Source organism: Tupaia chinensis, unplaced genomic scaffold (genome assembly GCF_000334495.1).
Source record: "Tupaia chinensis unplaced genomic scaffold, TupChi_1.0 Scaffold000305_1, whole genome shotgun sequence".
NCBI classification, from domain to species: domain Eukaryota; kingdom Metazoa; phylum Chordata; class Mammalia; order Scandentia; family Tupaiidae; genus Tupaia; species Tupaia belangeri.
The window spans coordinates 2,636,498-2,652,499 of NW_006159795.1; the positions used below are offsets into that span (position 1 = coordinate 2,636,498).

General features: G+C 38.9%; 1 protein-coding gene across 1 annotated transcript in view; it reads right to left on the minus strand.

The window, feature by feature from the left end:
- PLCB4 (phospholipase C beta 4) overlaps positions 1 to 16,002 on the minus strand; it is a 472,346-nt gene that overhangs the window by 292,195 nt on the left and 164,149 nt on the right. The window contains exon 2 of the mRNA XM_006150920.2: positions 8,272 to 8,331. The gene's annotated coding sequence lies outside the window, so the exon portion shown is untranslated. The remainder of the gene's footprint in view (positions 1 to 8,271; positions 8,332 to 16,002) is intronic.

Sequence of the window (16,002 nt, forward strand, 5' to 3'; positions counted from 1 at the left end):
AAAATATGGAAAGGAATGCAGTAGCTGATCTGCAAGGTGCTTCCAGCCCAAGGTCACTGGCTGGTTCTCCTGGGAGCATTTATTTTAGTCCTCAGTCCTCAGCAAGCTGCCATTTTCCACCTGAAGACAGCAAAAGCAAGAGACCTGCTCCTCCTTTTTCATTTCAGAAAAGTAGTTAAGGACTTTGCAAATGTCTACTAGCTTTAAACAATTTACTGATATATCCACATGCACCAGACAAAAAACAGTACCAGAAAGCTAAATTGAAATTTTTTTCCTTCCTTTTTATAGAAACAAACCAAACATAGCAAACATTTTCATTGCAAGAGGAAACAAATCCATATTTTAGGTCTGGAAAAGATTCAGGATATGGAATTTAAAATGGGAAAGTGTAGAACAGGAAGGAGGACAAAAAATTCTGCCTTTGGAATAAAAAATTCTTACTTTACCACTACAAGGGCCCTTGGGAAATGATACTAAAAAGCAATGTTAATACCATAATGACTTAGACAATGGCATACTCACAAGCAATATGTGAAAAGCTCAGTCAAAGAAACTGAGTATAATGGCAACGGCTCAAGTTTTAGACTACTCTTCTACACTCAACTCTTAGATCTTTTCCGGTTTCTTTAAACCCTGAAGGGAAACTGCAGCTGGAACAAATAACAATGCTAATACAACCTTTTAAAAGTTGAACTGAAAAACAGGACAAGCCTTTAATATTTGCTAGAGCAGAAAACTGACATTTTGTCTCCAAATGCATCCCACTCCATTTTATGGTTCATGCTTCTTTCTTCCAACATTTTATTTTAAAAATAAAGAAAACTTATAATAATTTTTTTAGAGTGATTTCTGAGATAGGGTGTGTGCACTCACCAGAGAGAGTCACAAAGACAGAAAGTGAGAAATCACCACCCCCAGGGTGGATGGCCATGCCTCAATCCCTTCTCCTCCATTCTCCTCTTGGGATTTTGGGCACACACACACACGTGCCTGGTGTGAGTTTTAAGCCACCGGGTCCCGTGAACTTGAACCATGGTCGACTACATGAGAGTCCAGCAATGTAACAATTATGTCAGCTGCTCGTCCCTAAAATAATTTTTTTCACAATACATATAGTCACATAACATGTGGGTACACCCATATACCTACAGCCTAGACTCTACAACCAACATGCCATTCTGCTAACTTCCCTGAATATATAGCCCTTTTTCTATCAGCCTATCAGCTCTTTCTTTTTAAAATGCATTTCACAGAAGATAAGTTGCAGAACTTGGTATACTTCACCTAAACTCTTACACAACTAACATTTTCATCTTTTCTAATTGTGACTTTGCAAGAGGGAGGAAGAAAAGAAAAGTAAGTGAATACTGATTTTGTCTCCAGTCTCATGGTTCAAGTTGAGGTAACGACGAGGTTCTGGCAAAGGATGGAGGTCTTCCTATGGAAACCAGGAAGACCAGTATTTGGCAGTACAGTGACTTAGCACCTGTTAGGAAAGCTATCTTTCAAAGGTCATAGTGTTGGCCTCATGCCCTTCCTTCCCTCTAATCAGCTGGGGAAGAGAAATCCAGTTGGCCATGGGAAGCAAAATAAGAGCAACATAGAGACACCCTAGAGTTTGAAAAGAGCAGGAGAAAAACCCAGCAGTTGGCCAAATTGGAGAATTCTCTCTGCTGAAGAGGACATCCTTAGGTGATAAAGGTATGTGTGTCCTTTCAGTAACAGGAGTAAGGAGTTAGAACATTCTTTCTCCCCTTTATTTTCACTCTTTTCTTTTTTATTTCTCAGTTCTTGACCAATTGAGAAAGAGAGGAGGACATCTAGGTCTGAGTTGTGCCCACCATTAGGAATGGTTCTAATAGGAAAGAAGGGAAAATAACAAAAAATAAAAGGAAAGCCAGGTTTGGCCATTCAGGGCTGAGCAGAAGGCCTTAGATTCTGTTAAGGACTTTCTAGCCCAGCTTACCACAGAAGGGGAAAAAGAGACAGTCATTGTGGAGAAGTGTGCCCAGAAATGAATGTTGTAGAACGGTCCCAGTGCATGACTCATGAGGTAAGATGAGTACAACAGTGGCAGTAGAGAGGGTCCCTATAGCAGGTGGCATGTTCCAAAAATAGTTGCAACACTCTCTTCATACAATATTACTCTGGCACTCATCTCACTAAGAGGTGGACCCTTAAGTCACCTCCCTTCAACAATGGACAGGCTTATGACTCATCTGGAACCAAAATAGTGTGATGAAGCGACGAGCCATGACTTCTAAGACCAAGTGATAAAGTCATGCTGTTTCCACCCTGCCAGCTGGAATAATCACACCGGAGCCAATAGAAGTTGTCCACCTGCCCGGAAGCCACCATGCTGTGAGGAAGCCTGCAGTTGCGCATAAAGAGAGGGACCACATGGAGAAATTCTATGACTATATGAAGAGGGTGCTGAGCCAGCCACTCGCTGCTCCAGCCTCTTGCTTTTCCGGCTTCAGCTGCTGTCTTACTGCAACTGCAGGAGCGTTCTAAGCCCGACAAGCACAGCAGAGCCTTCCTAAACTCCTGACCCATGGAAAAAGTGAGAAGTAACAAGGTGACAGCTGTTGTTCCAAGCCACCACATTTTCAAGTGATTTTTCTATACGATAATAAATAACCAGAATAGATCCCAACATATGTAAGTCCTCAAAAAGTTTATATAAAATGAGCACTATGAAAATACCATGCATAGATTTAAACATTTTTGCATCAACCTAAATTTTTCTTTTAATTCCATTTTTCCATGAACTTAAAAAAAATTGCTATAGGACACATATGTTCACCAGAGAGACAGAGAGAGAGCAAGAGAGGGAAAGTGAGAAAGCACCTATCAGGGGGGATGACCATACTTGAATCACTTTCCTTCCATTCTCCTCTCAGGATTTTGGGCACACATGCACACATGCACAGATGCCATGCCCGGTCATTCTCCTCTCACACCAGGCTCAGGACTCAAACCACAAAGTCAGCCATATGGGACCCAGCCACCTTAACCACCACACCACCTGCTGGCCCTCCATGAATTTCATACACTAGATCATAGTGATCCTCATTTCATATACTGCAGTATCTCAGTAGGCATCAATCTGACCACTAACTACCTTACTTATTTGATACTTAGCATTCCAGCCTCATGAGTTTACATGCAAGTACCCATCACACATTACATACATTCACATTTTTTTTCTTGTATTGCCTGAAAGAACCCCCTTTCCTTTAAAATTCTCTCTTTATTCTACTTTCTATTTGAGACCCACATTCTTCTAAAAGGTGACCCTAGAATTCTCAACTCCTGAAAGGTTATCAGTGAAGTTTTAGCTCCCAGATCCAATCACTTTCATTCCAATTCTTGCCTACAGAGCATTAAGTCCAAAAATAGAACCAGCAAATGGTTCATCAAAGACTGATCAGCTCACTTTCTTTGGACAAAAGTGTTTCCTCATTCCTCATTGAATAAGGTGGTCAAGGAGCAAGGAGCAAGAGCACTGACAAAGAGCCTTATTTTAGAGGGGGCAATAGCTCTTTGACGACATTCTACAGCTGCTTTGTCCAATACAGTGCTGCCAGCTAAATGTTGCTTTTGAGCACTTGAAATATGGCAGTCTGAACTGAGGTATTTATTGAATATAAAATAGACAGGACAAAAAAAATGTAAACTATTAATAATGTTTACATTGATTAAATGTTGAAATGATAGTCATTTCGATGTGTTGAGTCAACTATATTCTTAAAATTAATTTCACCCGTAATCTTGGACATCCCAGACTCCAGCTCAGGCTGCTGTATCAACCTGTTTCTTTCTACCCTTTTAATGAGACTACAAAAAAATATGAAGTTTTACATGTTACTCACTTGATATTGGATAGTGCCGGCCTCGGAGACCAAGTGAATAAATATAAACTTTCATGCTATACTGAACTGAATGTGCCTCAGGACACCATTTATTTCCCTAAAATGTTTCTGAAAAGAAAACATTTTTAAAGGCAAGACTGGACTAGATGGAAATAAAATAAAGGATGTTTAAAAGAGATGAGAATGAAAAAGAACGAAGTTAATCTGTAAATGCTTGGAAATGTTTCTAGTAAGAATAATTATCAATTGTACAATCACACAATATCCTTGCCTCCTTTCTCAGGGCATTGAAATCATTATTCATGGTGACATTCATCTAAGGAAAGCTTTAAAATTTCAGATTTTATTTTTCTAATTCTATCATATGTAGAAATTCTATTCACTGAAAATTACCTAGGTGTCTCCCAAATCTGCCATCACTTTAGGACTCAGATATTTGAAGCAGTAATTCATTATGATCTCAAAGGAAGAAAATACAGCTTTTTTTAATACAGCTTCTGAAAGTGCTTAACTAACACCAGAAAATGGCCTAAGGGGTGGCAAATATGCTAGCAGATGCGGGGAGGTGAGTAAGAAAGTACACTTTGAGTGGTAGTGTGGACACTCAGTGTCCTGCCCAGATGCCATCGGGCCCCTTTTAACTGTCCTGTGTGCCCATCTCCCAGCATTTGTTGGTTGCTGCTAAGGAATGGTATTTGCACATTTAAGAACTCCCTTCAACCACCAAAGTTGCTTGTGTTGCAGATGCAGACAGCAGAAATGCCTGAAGCCTACAGCCCCACCCTCATGTACCCAAGCCTGAGGTGAGAAGGGGAAAGTCCAGCTCCCACTGTCTTAAAGTTGGACAGACCAGATGGTAGGGAGCAATTCTGCCCCAAGGTGACCTAGCCATCAGGCTGGGGAAGGCACTTGGCTAGAATCATCCCTTGCTTGGTTTCTTCTTTCCCAGACCTTTCCCCACTCCCTCATGGGGCCCTGCTTTTCCAAACCACTCATGCAGAACCTCCATCTCAGGTCTGTCTCTAGGGAACTCAACTCAAGTTGCTGAGCATTCATGAATGTGCTCTAAGAAAACATGAAACCACAGATTTTTGTGGTTGCTTTTATAAACATAGATAGGAGCTCCTATAACACTCAAAAGTTTGAAATAACTACAGTATCCACAGTTTGAAAAGCAAGAAGTATCCTTGTTTTCAAGAGCATTACAACAGCCATAAAACATAGGTCTTAGGTCTAGAAAAAAATGCTAACAGCTAGTGCTACATATATGTAATGTTTTAAAACAGGAAAAAAGAAAAATAAAAGTTCAACATCACAGTTTGGTTAGGGGTATAGCTAACACTATTGTTATACATTTTATACATAATCAACAATTAATAAAAATAATTGCAAATAATTCAGAATGGAAGAAAGTATCCCAAAGTTAGATTTTTCAAAAGAGCTGTTTATCTTCCAAATTAAAATTCTAGAGGCGAGAAGTTATTCAAAGCTGCTTTCTTTTTATGAAACTCTTAGGTTGTTGGGAAAGTCATGATGTATTTTTCTATTTTTTTAATGCAAAAAATGTGTCATGACTTTCCCGATGACCCAATAGAAAATTGCCTTTGGTTTAACTAAATTACTATAGTAAACTTTTCATTGACAAGAATCATTTTGAAACTAGCAATGCAAGGATAAGAATAATTCATTGAAAAATAGTCATTTTGTTCTCTACATAAATATTTGCTATTTTAGAAGCTTATTAACCAAGAGAACAAGCTAAGTTGAATAAGACATAAACAAGCAAGATCTACACCTCTTGTCCTTACAGAGATTAAAATATACTCTGAATGGCTGTTGTGAATGTAATAGGCCTAAAAATGTTTATCATTTACAACTAACTTACAGTTTGAGCTACTTACTGTTGGAATTATAGGGAAATAAAGCAAGGGTTTTTTTTTTTTGTTTTTTTGTTTTGTTTTTTTGTGAGAGGTTTTGGCTATAGGGCATGTGCTCTCACCAGAAAGAGAGAGAGACAGAGACACAGAAAGGAAGAAATCACCCTCCAAGGGGGATGGCCACACCGCAATCCTTTCTCCTCCATTCTCCTCTCAGGATCTTGGGCATACACGCACGTACACGTGCCTGGCATGAGTTTAAGCCACTGGGTCTGGGATTCAAACCATGGTTGACTACATGGGAGTCCAGTGACATAGTCATTATGCCAACTGCTGGTCCTATAAAGCAAGGATTTAAAGATGAAATTATACAAGTTTAGGTTGCAGGGCTTAAATGTTTCTAATTTGAGTATGGAAAGATAAGAGAAACAAATTTCAATTCAATATTTGTTTAAAAACCATATAATTCAAGATATCTAACAAATGAATGGTGGTAGAGCAGAGCCAAATGTTTTTACTTTTAGGAGAGTATGAAGGGCAATATAATTTTTCTGACTGGGAGGAGGAAATAAAAATTCTGTTTGGGAAGAAGGTAAGACCAACACAAAGATAAGACCCATTCATAGGGGCTATTTGGGGCACCAAATCCAATCAGGCCATCTTGGACAAGGGTGATGGGAGAAGAGTCCACATATGATGTTTGTTATTGCAGGACTCATTGCCATCCAAAGTCTTTATAAAATCAAATTCCTGACATTTGTATCACTTCATATTGAAAAGTTTCTTTTTCCTTTGAACTTAAATATTTAACAAACAACTTCTGAGCTCTGCTGGGCCTTTTTTTTTTTTTTTTTTTTTTTTTTGGACTCTTGACTCATGTGTTTATATTCACTAAGCACATAATTCTTCATAGGAACCATTCATAAAACAGCTGATGAAAAATGGCCTTTTTGAGAATAATATAACTATTATAGGGAAAGTGGATAGTGTAGACCAATTTAATGAAGAGTCAAAAGCAGATGATGTGTCTACACTGATTTAAAGTCCTTAGAGAATTATTTAGTGCTACCCCCACATCAACTCTGATTTCCTTACTAAGACATGGTTTATGAGTCATCTTCAGAGAGTAGTAAAATATAGTGCACTTGCCTAAAAATAGGTAGGAACATTCAGTAATAAATCTACTTTCTTGATATTCTTGTGTCATCATTAAACACTGATCACTTAAGAGAACTATCAGGTTGTAGGGTTATTTCTTCCCTCACAAGGAAGGCCAAGAGAAAATCAGTCCTGGGCACTGCTAGAAGATAATGAAGTATCCCACATGACATTAACTTAAAGAGAAAAAAAAACATTAATGGTAAAGACCTGTGATCTGGAGTACACCTATTGAGAGAAGCTGGGTCACATGATCACTATACATAACTGCTATCCCCTGAAAGTAAGAAATGATATGAAAGGACTTCAAAAGGTTAGTAGAATTAAGTACGACTTTATATTGGTGCAAAACAACAACAAAATAAAACCTGAAATCCACGTAGTTTCTTCCATGAAATTTCTGAAGAAAGAACAACTCCAAATTTTGTACTTAAAATAGCAATTAGAAAATAGCAATTTGAAGGACGAGCAGTTGGCATAATGGCTGTATAGTTGGACTCCCATGTAGTCAACCGCGGTTTGAGTTCTGGTGGCTTAAACTCATGCCGGGTGCGTGTGCGTGTGCGTGTGTGCCCAAGATCCCGAGAGGAGAATGGAGGAGGATTGCGGCGTGGCCAGCCCCCCTGGATGGTGATTTCTTGTTTTCTGTCTCTCTGTCTCTGTCTTTCTGGCTAGGGCACGTGCCCTATAGCAAAAACCTCTTCAAAAAAAAAAAAAGAAAGAAAGAAAGAAAGAAAATAGCAATTTGATTAAGGGATCAGAAAAGAACAGTCTCTCACATTCACTAGGATTCTGACTCTAGAATAAAACACTGACAATTATAATTGTCAAAGAAAAGGAATCGGGCATACAAAAATATTTCCAAATCTCATTTTTGCCTCTCTTTAAAGGTTTATAAAGTGGAACACAAGAGAAACACTGGACAAATTTACGTACATTAGCTCCATAATTTCCCCCAAAATGAAAAGGTCTAGCTGACAACAAGCACAGTTGCAATTTTTTCATGTTTGTGGGGATCTTCTTAAGCAAAATCTGTATAGGCCAGAAAACAGATCACATACATTTCTCCTCAAAAGAATTATAGAGAACAGTAACTTCGATCACTTCTGATGCTTATTACACGCAGGCAATACTACCACAGAGAACATATAGGAAATCTAGCAAAAGGTGAAGGGCCCTAGGCTGGTGGTGGAATTCTTAAACTTGAACTTGGCAAATGCTAGGAGAGTCTGCATAATGCACTGCACGAGGGAAAGCATCAGCGGATCTGTTCTGAGAGGCATTTCAGATGGGGCAAAAGACTGAAGGCCCTAGAACCCCACCACTAGCAAGTCTTCCCTATAGCCGCAGGGACTCACCAGGCGATTCTGTGCTGACTGCAAGTGATGTCCACTTAGTCACACTCACAGCGCCGTCCTCTGTAAAGCAAGCAGAGACAGACAAAAAAATCGATGTAAAGATCTTGCAGAATTCTCATGGGGAGAAGCAGCTCTTTGCACATCAAAATCAGAATCTCTATTAGAAAAATCAGATAAAAGAGACATTAAAAAATTGTTGACATTAGTTTCACAAGGACAACAGATGTGCACAGTCATCAAATCAGAAATATTACCGCTATACCCAGATTCCAGGGTCTATTCACCACCTCTACAGTGCTCCTACTCTAATACTCAGACTCTTCATCTACTAAAATAATTAAACGGCAATTGAACAAAGCTATCTAAAATCTCAAAGAATCATTGTCTTTTCCTGATTACTGGTAAAATGTCCTCAGGTGAACTCCAAGTGGAAGAAACCTTTCAAAAAAAGCACACTGCTGAACTGGAAAGATTTACAACAGGATTGCATCTATCTATAAAAAAGAGCCTTTAGTTTCTATGTGTGTTTCTGTATTTCTTGGTTAATAGCTCATGTCGATTCTGTATTTGACATTATATGCCTGGTTTGGCTGAAATTTAGATCTTTCCAGGATGTCATGGGAAGCAAAAGTTCAAGGTGGTATCAGAAGTTTATAGAAATAAGAGGAAGCCTTTTACATGTACAAAGAGGTATAGGCAGAAAAGCTGGCAATCGAGATACGGAAATATGATGTCTGTAAAATTTGAATGTGGGATTTCTGAAGGCCACCATGTACCTACAGAGATGTCTGCAGCAGTCCCTTAATAAGGTCCAGGGTAGGATGGCACGTCTATACAATGCATGACAACGTAAAAGAAAGAAGCAAATCTGGATTTCTATGGCCAGAAATAGAAACTAATTCTCAGGTCAGAGTGTCATTTTTTTTTTTTAAGAGAGATTTTTGCTTTAGGGCACATGCATGTGCGTTAGTCAGAGAGATAGAAAGCAAGAAATTGTCCCCCAGAAGAGATGGCCATGCCACAGTCCCTTCTCTATACTCCTCTCGGGATTTTGGGCACACAACACATACAAGCTCAGCATGAATTTCAAGCCACTGGGTACAACACTTTAACCACGGTTGGCCATGTGAGAGTCTAAACAAGGTAACTATTACACCATCTGTTAGTCTCTGGAGTATAAATTTAAAAAAATTAAAATAGTATGATAATCTGAGTACAATAACCCATTACATTAATATAAACCTCAAAAATCTATATGTAAACACATGGATATAAATACTGTTAAGTGGGGGCCCAGCAAGTGGCATGGTGGTTAAGGCGCTGGACACTCCCACATGGCCGAACACAGTTAGAGTCCCAGAACTGGTGGCTTGCTTTCTCATTTTCTTTCTCTCTTTCTCTGTCTCTCTGGTCAAAAAGAAAAGAAAAGAAAAGAAAAGAAAAGAAAAGAAAAGAAAAGAAAAGAAAAGAAAAGAAAAGAAAAGAAAAGAAAAGAAAAGAAAAGAAAGGAATTAATACATAAAATTAAATAAATAATTCTTAAAAAAAAAATACTATTTTGTGCAAAGAACATACCTGATTGGGTAATCTTAAATGTGGTACCTCTAGGAAACTGGTGTTAAAAAAAAAAGATTAAAAAGGAGGGAACCAGCAGTTAGCGTAATGGCTATATCGCTGGACTCCCACGTAGTCGACCGCAGTTCCCCGGACCCGGTGGCTTAAAACTCACTCTGGGAGCGTGTGCGTGCATGCCCAAGATCCCGAGAGGAGAATGGAGGAGAAGGGATTGCAACGTGATCATCCCCCCTGGGGGGTGATTTCTCGCTTTCTGTCTCTATGTCTCTCTCTGTCTGTCTGGCGAGCACACGCGCCGTATAGCAAAAACCTCTCCAATAAATAAATAAATAAATAAATAAAAATAAAAAGATTAAAAAGGAGAAGGGCTTGAATTTTAGTTTAATAGTTAACCAATACATAATAGTTTACCATGAAACATATTAGGAGGGTACTTCAGAAAGTTTGTGGAAAAACTGAAGGATCATTTTATTTTAGTGCCCAAATTTTTGAAATGCATGCATTTTTTTTAATAATATACATTTCCATAACTTCATTATTCTCTTACAATTGAAATAAAAAAAAAACAATCCCAATTGAACTCAAACTCTCTATAGAAAGAAACAGTCCATTTTATTAATACAGAAACAGAGAACTGGCCATGTAGACTACTGGTTCAGGGAGCCAGACTGCTCATGGCCAAAAATGTTTTGAATTCCAGCCCTGATACCTGGAACATGCTGGGTGCGAATGTGTGCATGCCTCAAGTCCTGTCGGTATGGAGAAATGGAAAATTAGGAATTATGGCCTGATCTGTGCCTCACTAGAGGGTACTTTCTGCCCCTTCTTTCCCTTTTCTCTCTTTCTCTCTCTGTGGTGACCACATGCATCCTCCAGCAGGTAAATAAATAAGTAAATAAACACACACACAGAATTAGAGAATACAGAGCATCAGGTGCACTGCCTTCACTCCTTTAGTGTATGTTTACTCTGACTCACGCTCCAAGTAGGGTCTGCATCATCACATCCAATCCACATAAACAGGCTAATGTGCTGAGATCACTGCTGACTTATAGAAGAAGAAACTAAAAAGTTAGGTGAATATTCAAGAATCAAGACTATTGGTGAGTGAGCATTCAAACCCAGGCACTCCAAGACAAGTTTAGCTCCTATGGCAATGCCTCCTCAATGGCACTGGCCATATTTTCAACATAACAGTTACATCTGTAATTATGTATTAATACAAGAATGTAAATTCCATAAGACAGGGATTACATGTTTATTACCATCACCTAGCACACTGTCTGGTTGGATAAAAATCCTCACCTGGAGCTGGGATATTAAACATAACCCTTTTAAAAATTATATTTAACTTTATTATCACCATCATCATTTTTTTTTTTTAATTTGAGAGACAGAGAGAGAGAGGGAGAGGGAAAGTGAGAAAGCAGGCAACCAGGTTTGGGACTCGAATCGTAGTCGGCCATGTGGGAGTTCGGCACCCTCAACAATCACGCCACTTTCCAGCCCCAAACATAACCCTTTAATGCCTCTTGGAGCTATGAAACAGGCTGAGGCTGAAGAAAGCTCATAGATTCATGGCCCTGCCAAGCCATGCTCCTCATTTTGAGAACCCAGTGCTGCCCAAGTCTTTTTGCAATTAAAGGCTTAGAATAGACACAGGTTTTCCCCTCCCTTCCCTCATTCCTCAGTGATCATCCAACATAAAACTGTCCAGTTGGTCTATAAACCTTTCTAAATCTGTGCATAGCTAACATGCAGGAAAGCCAGTGTTGAAATACTTTAACTATAAAGCAGTTAAAGCGGTTTGTCATGAACTATTTAGCTACTGACATATCACAGGAAAATTGTAACTGACTTGCTATGACAGTGAGATATGAAGGAAGCCTCCAACCCACTGACTTATCCGCTCAAAAATTATTTTTCTGGCTGTTGAAGGATATGAATTGGGTCTTCGGCACAAGAGGGAATGTTTATATGCGTGTGCACATTTGCATGTGTGTGCCTGTAGCATTTATGTGCATGTCTCCACAGTTAGAGTAATGACTATGTCACTGGACTCCCACGTAGTCGACCGCGGTTCACGTCCCGGACCCGGTGGCTTAAAACTCACTCTGGGAGCGTGTGCGTGCATGCCCAAGATCCCGAGAGGAGAATGGAGGAGAAGGGATTGCAACGTGATCATCCCCCCTGGGGGGTGATTTCTCGCTTTCTGTCTCTATGTCTCTCTCTGTCTGTCTGGCGAGCACACGCGCCGTATAGCAAAAACCTCTCCAATAAATAAATAAATAAATAAATAAAAATAAAAAGATTAAAAAGGAGAAGGGCTTGAATTTTAGTTTAATAGTTAACCAATACATAATAGTTTACCATGAAACATATTAGGAGGGTACTTCAGAAAGTTTGTGGAAAAACTGAAGGATCATTTTATTTTAGTGCCCAAATTTTTGAAATGCATGCATTTTTTTTAATAATATACATTTCCATAACTTCATTATTCTCTTACAATTGAAATAAAAAAAAAACAATCCCAATTGAACTCAAACTCTCTATAGAAAGAAACAGTCCATTTTATTAATACAGAAACAGAGAACTGGCCATGTAGACTACTGGTTCAGGGAGCCAGACTGCTCATGGCCAAAAATGTTTTGAATTCCAGCCCTGATACCTGGAACATGCTGGGTGCGAATGTGTGCATGCCTCAAGTCCTGTCGGTATGGAGAAATGGAAAATTAGGAATTATGGCCTGATCTGTGCCTCACTAGAGGGTACTTTCTGCCCCTTCTTTCCCTTTTCTCTCTTTCTCTCTCTGTGGTGACCACATGCATCCTCCAGCAGGTAAATAAATAAGTAAATAAACACACACACAGAATTAGAGAATACAGAGCATCAGGTGCACTGCCTTCACTCCTTTAGTGTATGTTTACTCTGACTCACGCTCCAAGTAGGGTCTGCATCATCACATACAATCCATATAAACAGGCTAATGTGCTGAGATCACTGCTGACTTATAGAAGAAGAAACTAAAAAGTTAGGTGAATATTCAAGAATCAAGACTATTGGTGAGTGAGCATTCAAACCCAGGCACTCCAAGACAAGTTTAGCTCCTATGGCAATGCCTCCTCAATGGCACTGGCCATATTTTCAACATAACAGTTACATCTGTAATTATGTATTAATACAAGAATGTAAATTCCATAAGACAGGGATTACATGTTTATTACCATCACCTAGCACACTGTCTGGTTGGATAAAAATCCTCACCTGGAGCTGGGATATTAAACATAACCCTTTTAAAAATTATATTTAACTTTATTATCACCATCATCATTTTTTTTTTTTAATTTGAGAGACAGAGAGAGAGAGGGAGAGGGAAAGTGAGAAAGCAGGCAACCAGGTTTGGGACTCGAATCGTAGTCGGCCATGTGGGAGTTCGGCACCCTCAACAATCACGCCACTTTCCAGCCCCAAACATAACCCTTTAATGCCTCTTGGAGCTATGAAACAGGCTGAGGCTGAAGAAAGCTCATAGATTCATGGCCCTGCCAAGCCATGCTCCTCATTTTGAGAACCCAGTGCTGCCCAAGTCTTTTTGCAATTAAAGGCTTAGAATAGACACAGGTTTTCCCCTCCCTTCCCTCATTCCTCAGTGATCATCCAACATAAAACTGTCCAGTTGGTCTATAAACCTTTCTAAATCTGTGCATAGCTAACATGCAGGAAAGCCAGTGTTGAAATACTTTAACTATAAAGCAGTTAAAGCGGTTTGTCATGAACTATTTAGCTACTGACATATCACAGGAAAATTGTAACTGACTTGCTATGACAGTGAGATATGAAGGAAGCCTCCAACCCACTGACTTATCCGCTCAAAAATTATTTTTCTGGCTGTTGAAGGATATGAATTGGGTCTTCGGCACAAGAGGGAATGTTTATATGCGTGTGCACATTTGCATGTGTGTGCCTGTAGCATTTATGTGCATGTCTCCATATGTGGGTTTTGGTCTTTCAACAGAAGGAAAATATATAGAAGAAATTCTTCCATAATATTTTATATTCTTCCGTAATATAAAAGAAAATCTAATAGTTAAACAAAATTCCCAAATCCACAGGTATTACTGTAAACATAACACTCAGCAACGGTACCAAAACCATTCAATGGGGAAAGACAGTCATTTCAACAAATCGTGGTGTGACAATTTGATACCAACCTACAAAATAATGAAGGTAGACTCCTACTTTATGTCCCCCCCACACACAATAGCTCTAAGTAAGTCATAAATATAAAACTAAAATTCTCACAATATACCATCTCAAATTATACCATCTTTGAGAGGTAAATCTTTTGAAACCTTGGGAAAGGCAATGGTTTCTTAAAATATGACAACAAAAGCAGAGAACAAAAGAAAAAATTAGATAAATTGGACCTCTTTAAAAACATTTGTGCTTTGAAGTACACCATCAAGAAAGAGAAAAGACAATTCACAGAAAAGGAGAAAATGTTTTCAAAGTATTTAGTAGTTAAGACATTTTTACCCAGAATCTAAAAATTCTTACAACTCAACAAGAAGATAGATATCCCAATTCGAAAATTGGTTGGAACAGCCAGTGGCAAGATAGTTACAGCAGCTGGATCCCATATGACAAACTGTTCAGCTCCAGTTCCAGACGTGGGGACTTGAGAAACACACTGGATGTGTGTGCGTGCATGTACAGAATCCTGGAAAGAGGGAGAGATGGAGGAGAAGGGATTGCAGTGTGACCATTCCCCATGGAGAAGGGAGAGCTTTCTCCTTTCCCTCTCTGTCTTTCTCTCTGTCTGTCTCTCTCTGGTGAACACATGTGCCCTCCAAAAGAAAAAAAAAAAAAAAGTAGTGACCAGAATATACATTTCCCATGCAAACAGATGAAAACAATGCTTTTCTATCAAGGAACTACAAGTCAACTCTACAATGAAGTACCACTTTACAATGACTAGTAACACTATAATGAAAAGACAAACGATTATACATGTTGCCAAGAATTTAGAGAAATTAGAACCCTCATTCCTTATTTGTCAGAGCATAAAATAGTGCAGCCAATTTGAAAAATAGTTTGGTAGTTCCTCAAATGGTTACCATATGATTCTATAATTTTTCTTTTTGGTATGTATCCAAGAGATATGAAAACATATATCCATACCAAAAGTGTATGTAAATTTTCATAGCAGCATTATTCATAATAGCCCAAGTGGAAACAGCCCCAATGTCCATCAACTGATGGTTGAATTAACAAGACAAAGTATAGTCACATAATGAAATATTATTCAGTAATTAAAAAATGCAAGATAGGGACCAGCAGATGGTGTAATGGTTACATCACTGAACTCCCACAAAGTCGGTCCCACGCAATTTTGAGTCCTAGGCCCCAGTGTCTTAAAACTCACACTGGACACGTGTGTGTGCCTGCCCCAAATCCAAAGATACTGGAGTAGAAAGGACTGCAGCATGGTCATCACCCTCTCTCAGATTTCTCGCTTTCTGTCTCTCTAGCAAGCACACATGTTCTACAGCAAAAATCTCTATATATTAAAAAAAGAAAAGAAAAAAAGCAAGATGGATAACTGTGACAAGATGGATGAATAGAAAAAAGTCATAAAAGACCACACGTTGTATGATCTACATATATGAAATGTTCAGAACAGGTAAGTCCATGAAGATAGAAAGCAGAGAGTGGCTCTCTAGGACTGGAGGAGTAGGGAAGACGGGGAGTGGCTGCTAAGGGGTGAGGGATTTCTATCTGTGTGATGAAACTGTTCCAAGATCAGACTATGGTGATGGAGTCACAGTGCTATAAATACTAAAAACCATCGAATTGTACATTTTATATGAACATGCTTTACATGTGCAAATGATATTTCATTAAAGAAGAAAATAAAGGGCTCACTTCAGTAAGCATGACAGTAAACATTAGTCACTTTTTAAAAAAGTGACAAAACACTTATTCTCATCCTTCAAGAAAGTACAGTAAGTGGTAAATATATTCTTAAAAAAACTTACTATTGTAGAGACCAGCAGATGGTGTAATGGTTATGTTGCTGAACTCCACGTAGTAGACCATGGTTTGAGTCCTGGACCCGGTGACTTAAAACACACCAGGCAGGTGTGTGTGTGTGTG